General features: G+C 33.5%; 1 non-coding gene across 1 annotated transcript; it reads right to left on the bottom strand.

The window, feature by feature from the left end:
* Positions 1-5,661: 5,661 nt before the first annotated feature.
* LOC137208140 (small nucleolar RNA SNORD109A) lies at positions 5,662-5,725 on the bottom strand. Its single transcript, XR_010935493.1, has one exon. It is a non-coding gene; the product is annotated as a small nucleolar RNA SNORD109A (small nucleolar RNA).
* Between the last annotated feature and the right edge of the window lie 2,969 nt (positions 5,726-8,694).

Below are 8,694 nucleotides of genomic sequence, written 5' to 3'. Positions count from 1 at the left end.
TTGGGGACAATAATTGGTGTGTCCCCTGCCAGATCCCTAGGCTGGCAGTACTGCTTGAAGACAATGGCTGACAGGGCTAGAGCTGGGTCATGAGTCATTTCAGGGTCCACAGGCAGGACCAAGGTCTGTGGGCTTATTGCCTGAGGCAAAGTCATGTGTGATGTTTCCTGGGTACCATGATATATGGTTATGGTGGCAGGACCAAAACCATATGGGGCTGTAGCTGAGCCCATTGAGGCATGGAGATGTTTTGGGTTCTGCAGTTGGGTCTATAGTTGGCAAGTCAGCCTCCTGGGCATTGGCTTGTTTTCTCAACGTGATCCTCCTTGATCTTGAACCCTATTGGTGTTTCACAATTTCCAACCTCAGTCCCAAAGCTCCCACAAAGTCACTTTTGTCTGTAAATGGCTGCCAAGTTACTGTTCCTGAGTGAGGATACAAGCAGGGGACTTCCTATTCTGCCATCTTGCTGGCATTACTCTGTTCTGTTTATTATTGAAAATTGGGTTTTGAGGTCTCTAACTTTAAGAGTTGAATCATCTATTTTTTCCTTTTAATTCTAGCAGTTTTTGCTTTGTGATTTTGTGCTTTGTTGTTCAGTATATATGTTAATAATTGTATGTCTTATAGATTGATCATTTTAAAATGCTCTTTGTTTTTAACAATAACTTTTGTTAAAGAATATTTTGTCCGAGCTGCTCCAGCTTTATTTTAGGTACAGTTTACATGATATACCTTTTTTTTAATCCTTTTACTTTCAATCTATTTGTGCTTTGACTCTAAAGTGTATCTCTTGTACACAGAATATAGTTAATCATGGTTTTCCCCCCAATTTAGAAATCTCTGCCTTTTGATTGGAATGTTTATTCATTTTACATTTAATATAATTACTTATAAGGTAGGATTTATGACAGCCAATTTGCTATTAATTTTCTATATGTCTTATGTGTTTTTCCCCCTGAATTTGTCCTTTATTCTTTTTTTTTTTTTTTTGGTTAAATAGATATTTTTAACATCAATATAGCTTCATTTCATCCCCTTATTTTGTGTTATTATTGTCATATAAGTTACAAATATATAAATTACAAGACCATCAGCACAAATTTATAATTGAAATTATATTTTTAATCAAATAGGAGAAGAAAAATGTTACAAACAAAACATATTTATTTTTATACTTACATATGTAGTTTCAGCTAAGGTAACTAGTTAAAGTGCTCTTTATTTCTTCATGTGGATTTGGGTTACTCTCCTGTGTCTTTCTATTTCAGATGGAAGAAATTCCTTTAACATTTCTTGTAGAACAGATCTCATAGCAAGAAATTCTGTCTCTCTTTTTTTAATCTGGGAGTGGCTTAATTTCTCCCCTTTTAAATGATGGATTTTGTGGCTATAGAATTCTTGGTTGAGAATTTTTTCTTCCATCACTTTGAGTATGTCATCACATTGCCTTCTGGTCCACATGGCTTATTAGAAGTTAGTTTTTAAGCTTACTGAGGATCACGAGTACATGTTGAGCCATTTTTCTCTGTGTTTATCTTTCAACAGTATGACTATGATGCATCTGGGTCTGGATCTCTTTGAGTTTATCTTACTTGGAATTTGTTGATCTTCTTGGATGTGTAGATTAATGTTTTCATCAAGTTTGGAAAGTTTTTAGCTATTATGTTTTCAAATATTTCTCTATCTTCTCCTTCTAGGGCTTCAATTTATAAGTACATTGGTATGTTTGATGATGTCTCACAGTTTTCTGTAGCTTAGTCACTTTTTTATTTTTCCTTGTGTTCCTCATACTGGATAATCTCAACTAAGCTATCTTCAGGTTCATTCACTCTTTCTTCTATTCACTCAGATCTGCTGTTGAAACCCTTCTTGTGTAATTTCAATTTTAGTTATTTTATTTTTAAGTCCAGAATTTTCAGGTGGTCCTTTCTTATAATTTCTATCTCTTTATTAGTATTCTGTATTTGGTAAGATATAATTCTTATACTTCCCTTTAATTCTTTAGACATGCTTTACTTTAGTTCTTTGAATAGATTTTTAATAGCTAATTTAATGTCTGTGTCCATTAAGTCCAACAATTGGCCTTCCTCAAGGATACTTTCTATTGACTTCTTTCCTGTGTATGTGCCATGCTTTCTTGTTTCTTTGCATGTCTTGTAATTTTTTTTGTCATTAAAAACTGGACATTTTATATAAAATGTGGCAATTCTGGAAACCAGATATCCTCAGTTCCAAAAGTTTATTGTTGTAGTTGTTTGTTGTTATTGCTGTTTGTCTTAAAAATGATTTTCCTGGACTAATTCTGTAAAGTCTGTATTCCCAGCAATATGTGGACACTGAAGCTTCTGCTTGGTTATCTTAGTGGTCAGCTAATAATTAGACCAATATTATCTACAATGCCTCTAATCAATATGTCTCTTGCCCTTTGCTAAGAGGCTGTGTGTGTGTGTGTGTGTGTGTTAGGACTTACATTTAGTGTTCAGATAGTTTACACCTCTTCTTTAGCCTTCACCTTTTGATTGCACAGAGCCTCAAAGAAAGCCAAAGGCAATTGATTAGGTCCTTCTCAGGTGTTTCCTGGCATGCAGCTCTGCACATGTATATAGCTTTCTAGATCAAAAAAGAATATTCTGAGCTTTTCAAAACATACTTTGAATATCTCATTCCCAAGATTTCCTTTTTTAGTTTTTTGGCCAGTCTCTTTGACCCAGTTCATATCAACACTTCAGGGACATGTCATACTCAGAAATTTCCATGGATTCCTTTTAACTAATGTTCTGGAATTGGATTTACCCCACTGAGTGAGCTCTTAGTTCAAAGAAATACAAGTCCTGTAAATGGAGTTTTTCAGGGACCTTAGAGAGGTCAACTGGTAACAATTCTCTGAGGACAGGACATTTTGGGGATCTCCAAACCTGTTCTTCCTCCCTTGATGGCTGTTAGCCTACTATTTTCAAGCCTGCCACAGTGCTAGGGAGAGAGGTATTGGAAGTTGGAACATTAAAATGCTATAAAACTTGCTGTTCTTAGTGAAAGTCAGCCAGTTTTCTTGAATAAATGTTTTTTGACATTCTATATGCGTTTGGTTAATTTCCAAAGTTCTGCAAAATTAATTCTGACCATTTTTGGTCATGGTTCTTGTTAATTTTATAGAGGAGCAGATTTTTTTTTGTATTTTTGCGGTATGTGGGCCTCTCACTGTTGTGGCCTCTCCCATTGCGGAGCAACAGGCTCCGGATGCGCAGACTCAGCAGCCATGGCTCACGGGCCCAGCCGCTCCGCGGCATGTGGGATCTTCCCGGACTGGGGCATGAACCCATGTCCCCTGCATCGGCAGGTGGACTCTCAACCACTGCACCACCAGGGAAGCCCAGGAGCAGATTTTTTGAAGGTTTTTTTACTCTGACTTTCCAGAAGTGCTTTTCCTACATTGATTGATTTTTAAAGATTAAAACATCCTTGCAGTCCTTGGATATACCCTACTTGGTCATGCAATATTTCTATATATTGTTGGATTTCATTTACTACAGTTTTGATTAGACTTTTTGCATTTATGCTCATGAGGAATATTTTTGTGTATTTTTTAAATTGCATGTTTTTTTTAAATCAAGTTAAAGTTGTTCATATAGAATGAGTAGAAAATGTTCCCTTCTTTTAAATTTTATAGACAATTGTGTAGAATTATTTTTTATTTCATGTGAAGCTATATGGCCTGGAGTTTTCTTTGTGGAAAATATTTTAATTACAAGTTATTATTTCACTGAAGGAGGGTTATTCAGATTATCTATTTCTTCATGATTGAATTTTGGTAGTTTGTATCCTTCAATAAATTTTTCCATTTCATTTTTTAACTAAGCAGGATTCTATGGTCCCTTCCCAGGACAGGGCCCTCCCCCCATGTCCTCTGACTGCTTGTTGTTTGTAGAAAAGCTGTAGTCTCCCAAGGCCTCCCATGAGTCACAAAGGTCTGGCTCAAGAATTAATGATTGAAAGGATGTGAACATGTAGTGACAAAAGTAGCAGTTGGGCTAGGAGAACTGGTAACAATTTAAACAGTAAATCAGCCATATGGCAGTCTCAGAATCTTTAGTTCCTCTCTGAAGTACCTAAACAGTATGTGATGCACATTTACTGAGTTGTTTACTGACGTTAAGACCTCCACAAGTGGAAGAAATTAACAACTTGATGACCATGAGCACGTAGCCCCCAGACAGTAAAGTCTGAGGATTGATAATGTTAACCCTTGTGACAACACACTGTTACCTCTTCATCAACCAATCGGAGGATTGTACACAAGCTGATCACACACACTGTGACTCCTCTCCCTCACCTTGCTTTTTAAAATCCCTCCCTAAAACCCATCTGAGAATTGGGGTCTTTTGAGCATGAGTCACTTCTTTCTCCTTGCATGGCCCTTGCATTAAAATTTTCTTGGCTCCAAGCTCTGATATTTTGATTTGTTTGTCCTCACTGTGCATTGGGTACATGAACTCGGGTTTTTCAAATTTATTGGCATACGTTTTTCATAAATTCCACTTATTAACATTTTAATATCCATAGAATCTCTAATGATACCCCTTTCTCACATTTTCAGATAATGGTATTTGCGTCTTCCACCCCCCCTTAATCTGGCTATAATTTTGTCAATGTTATTCTTCTTCTCAACTGACCAGTTTTCAATTTCATTTATTTTTCTTTATAAATATATTTATTTTCTATTTTATTGATTTTGCTCTTATTTGTATGATTGCCTTTCTTTCTCTTTCTCTGGGTTTAGTTTGCTCATTTAAAATGTCTTAAGGTGGAAAATAAAGTCATTGGTTTGAGATCTTTCTTCTTTTCTAATATAGGCATTTTAGTGCTATAAATTTCCCCCTAAATACAGCTTTAGGTGCATCCCACCCATTTTGACATGTTATGTTTTAATCTTTTCCATTTCAAAATGCTGTATAATTTTCTTTGACGAATGAATATGTTAGAAATGCTAATTTCAATTTCTAATTCTTTGGAGGATTTTCAAGAGATATTCTTTATTGATTTCTAATTCCATCACATTGTGGAATTAAATTAACATGGTTTATATTAATTTAATTGTTTTAAATTTATTAAGACACAATTTATGGTCCTCCCAGTATATGAAGAATTCCAAAAGGCACATGGACGGAGCTGCTTATTTCTATTCTCTTATGTGCTGATACTAGTTGTAGCAATTCTATGCAAAAAAAAAAATTGTCAGAAAAAGTAAATATTAATTGAGAAAATGCATAAATGATAATCATAATAAAATAAAATTTGGTCTCATTGCCATTATGTAACATCTAAATGTTCTATATTCCCTTATAATTTCCCAATATTACTGATAACACTCATAATCTATAGTCACGATGACTTTTTAAGTTATTTATATGTTTCTATATTTAAACTTTTATTTCAATATTTGTTCACAGTTAACAACAAATAGTTTAAAATATATGACACCAGAACTCTGTTTAATGTGAAACTCTAAGCATGAAGTCTGCCTAATGAAGGTATTATGACAGTGCAATTTGATAAGAGAATGGAAAAGCACGTGCATAGAGGCATCGTAAATTACTGAGGAGGTCACCATATTGGTCCAATTTTTAAAGTGTTCTCTTCCTATGAATAGACATCCAGCTGGAACCTCTGATTAATGTCTGGAAATAATCTAGAATCCCCAGACAAGTATGCTTACCATTGATCTTGGTAAGGTAGCTCTTGACAAATTAGCATTTCTATAACTGGGTTACATTCCTACAGAGTTATTATTTGTATTAAGACAATAAATGCTTCAGCTTTAGTAAATGTTTCAGCTTTAGTTTATTGAAGCTAGCAATTTGGAAACTGCATAAACTTCTGCAGAAACACTTCTCTCTATGGGGATGGCACAGTTTGGAATACGGTAATGTTGACACATGCAAAAATTAGAACAGAATAAATAATGTGGCAGAAATCAATTTTAAATATTTATCACTTAGATTATTGGAGCAAAAAGCAATCAACACCACAACTACATCCCATATAAGCTTGCTGTTAGCAACTTTATCTTTTCTCACTCTCCTAAGCAATATTTGTTCACATTGGAACAATACTGTTATTGTCAAGTGCTGATCTACTGATTGTATCACTCGATCTAACTATATTTTTACTTGATCTGCACTTACAATTTTTTCATTAATTTTCTCTCTCCAGTAATACTTTTTTAAAAACTTTTACTTTTTCTATTTAGGGACAACACCCATATTTCCAATCTGCAAAAATTTAGCCAAACTCTCTAGATGGAATCATATTAAGCTTTCCTGCCATATATGCTTTTCCATTTTTCTTAGACCTGCTTAGCCAAACCAAGAGCGTCACTAACTTACACTCCAATCTCTATTCAATCATGCCCACTTTGCCACAGTCTCTCAATCTAATTAGCATTTTTTGTAAGTAAATAATAAGTTTACCACAAAACTAAAGCTGGCCTGGAGAAATGACCTTGGATTTATCTTCACACAAATAGTATACTTAGAAAATACTGACAAGATAACCTGTGAATATTGAGGGCAAGGAGACTTTAACCTATGTTTATTGGAAATGCTTGATTTGTGGGCACACCCCAGAGTTAGGTAAGCCATGTTTGATATGTAAGTTTGAGGCGACATGACCCTAACCTTATATATACAAAGCACACTGGCAACCATATGTTCTTATTTCTCTGTGTCAAGTTCACAAACACACTCATACATACATAAACATACATCTAGGCTCTCATCTGAATAAACCACACAATGTTTATAGGGTGGTTGGTGCAAAATAAGAGTGTTTCAGTAGCTATTAGACTTTCAATGAAATGATAATAATTTTCAAGATTTACCACTAGATTAAAATTCTTTGTATTCTGTGTCATTAATCTACTACTTTAACATGACACCATAACTTATAGCTTTATATTTATTTTCTTATTTGTTCATTCTCAAGCATGAGTTGCCAGCACAAAGAAATGAAAAGAAAAATCCATATACCAAATATAAATCTTCTCAAGTTATCTGGAAAGAAACACACGTAGTACCAGAATCTTAAAAATTCCTACTAGGAAGCTATCCTGAGTAATTTCTTCATGTTAACACTCTTTTAAATACAGTGTAATCAATTTTGCCCTCTCATTGTCATCTTAAATTAATTATCAGAATTTATTATTATAAATAAAATCTTGTATGATTTATCTAAACAATAGCTTTTTCAGAACATCTGAACCTTAGTATACAAATTTTGTTTTGAAATTAATAATAATATTCAAGTGATTGGAATTGAAAGGCTGTTATGGCATGGCTGTGAGTATTTAACGTTACTGCAATGTTTGATTTACTGAAATATCTGTGTTTAAAAGAGAACTTCTTGACTTATCCTAAAGACATCAATTGTTAGTCCCCAAATAACACATTATTTAGTAGACAATATTCCTAGGAAATTTATTAGCTAACATTTGGTCTATTTTGATGGGATATTTTAAACTTTCTACTAAAATATATGTGTAGAAAAGAGCATGCAGTATAATTGTAAAGCTTAATTAATTTGCCATCCAAACAACACAGCAACTAATCAACACACACAGGTTGTAATACAAATATTACAAGCATTCCAAAAACAACCCAGGTGCCTTATTTCCATGACAATCTCCTACATGACTTTCAATGACTAACTCATTTTCAGATCATAGGTTAGTAAATACACATCAGATATGGATGTGGCAATTTCAAAATGGAAATAACTGGCAAGATAGAATACTGCATCCACAATGATATAATTACATGCTAATGTAATAATCAGTGAAAATGGAATATTCACTAAATTATGCCACCCTCTGGGCCATTAGAGAGATACAAAATTATTCCAAAGTAATAAAATATATTCAAAGTATTTTTTATCATATGGAATCAAGTTAGAAATCAGTAATAAAAATCGATAGAAAAAGTCCAGCTGTTTGGAAATTAAACAATGTCCTTCTAAATAATCCATAATTCAAAAATAAATCAATATGAAATTAGAAAATACATTTATGTGAGGAATAAGAAGGATGAAGAATGCCAAACTTGTGCTCTTGTGACTTATAAGGAAGTTTAGAGTAAAAAGCAATATATGAGAATTGAAGAAGGCTGAAAATCAATAGATTATATATCACAAGAGCTAGATCAAGGAGACTGAATCAAGCTCCAGAAGAGTAAAGAAAAATTAATGAGATTAAGGGCAGAAAAACACCAAAATAGAAAGCAGACAGGTAATCGGAAATATTAACAAATATTAGTAATTTGAAATAGTTAGTATGATTGAAACCCTCCTGGCAAGATTAATCAAGAATTAGAGATAACACAAAATGCTTAATCTAAAAGACATACTGCTATTTTAAAAATAAAATACCTAAAAAATAAAGACTTACAAAATAAGAAGAGCATATTACTAACACAACAATGAATTTGATGTTTCAAATAAAATGTTCATCTGATTAGTAAGAATCTTGTGCAAATGATGTAGTCATAAAGAGAAAAAAATTATACAGTTCATTTTTATAAACTTAAAAAAAACATAAAAATAAAGTACATTTTTCAGAAGGAGCAGCATTTGGGGAGAAGAGGTTGGAGCTGGTCATAAGGAAGGGTTTTATTATGCCAGTCCTATTCTTCTTCTGTGTCT

This window comes from Pseudorca crassidens, chromosome 1 (assembly GCF_039906515.1).
Source record: "Pseudorca crassidens isolate mPseCra1 chromosome 1, mPseCra1.hap1, whole genome shotgun sequence".
NCBI classification, from domain to species: Eukaryota; Metazoa; Chordata; class Mammalia; order Artiodactyla; family Delphinidae; genus Pseudorca; species Pseudorca crassidens.
Note: the sequence above shows the minus strand (reverse complement) of the source record. Positions and strands in the feature narration are given on the sequence as shown.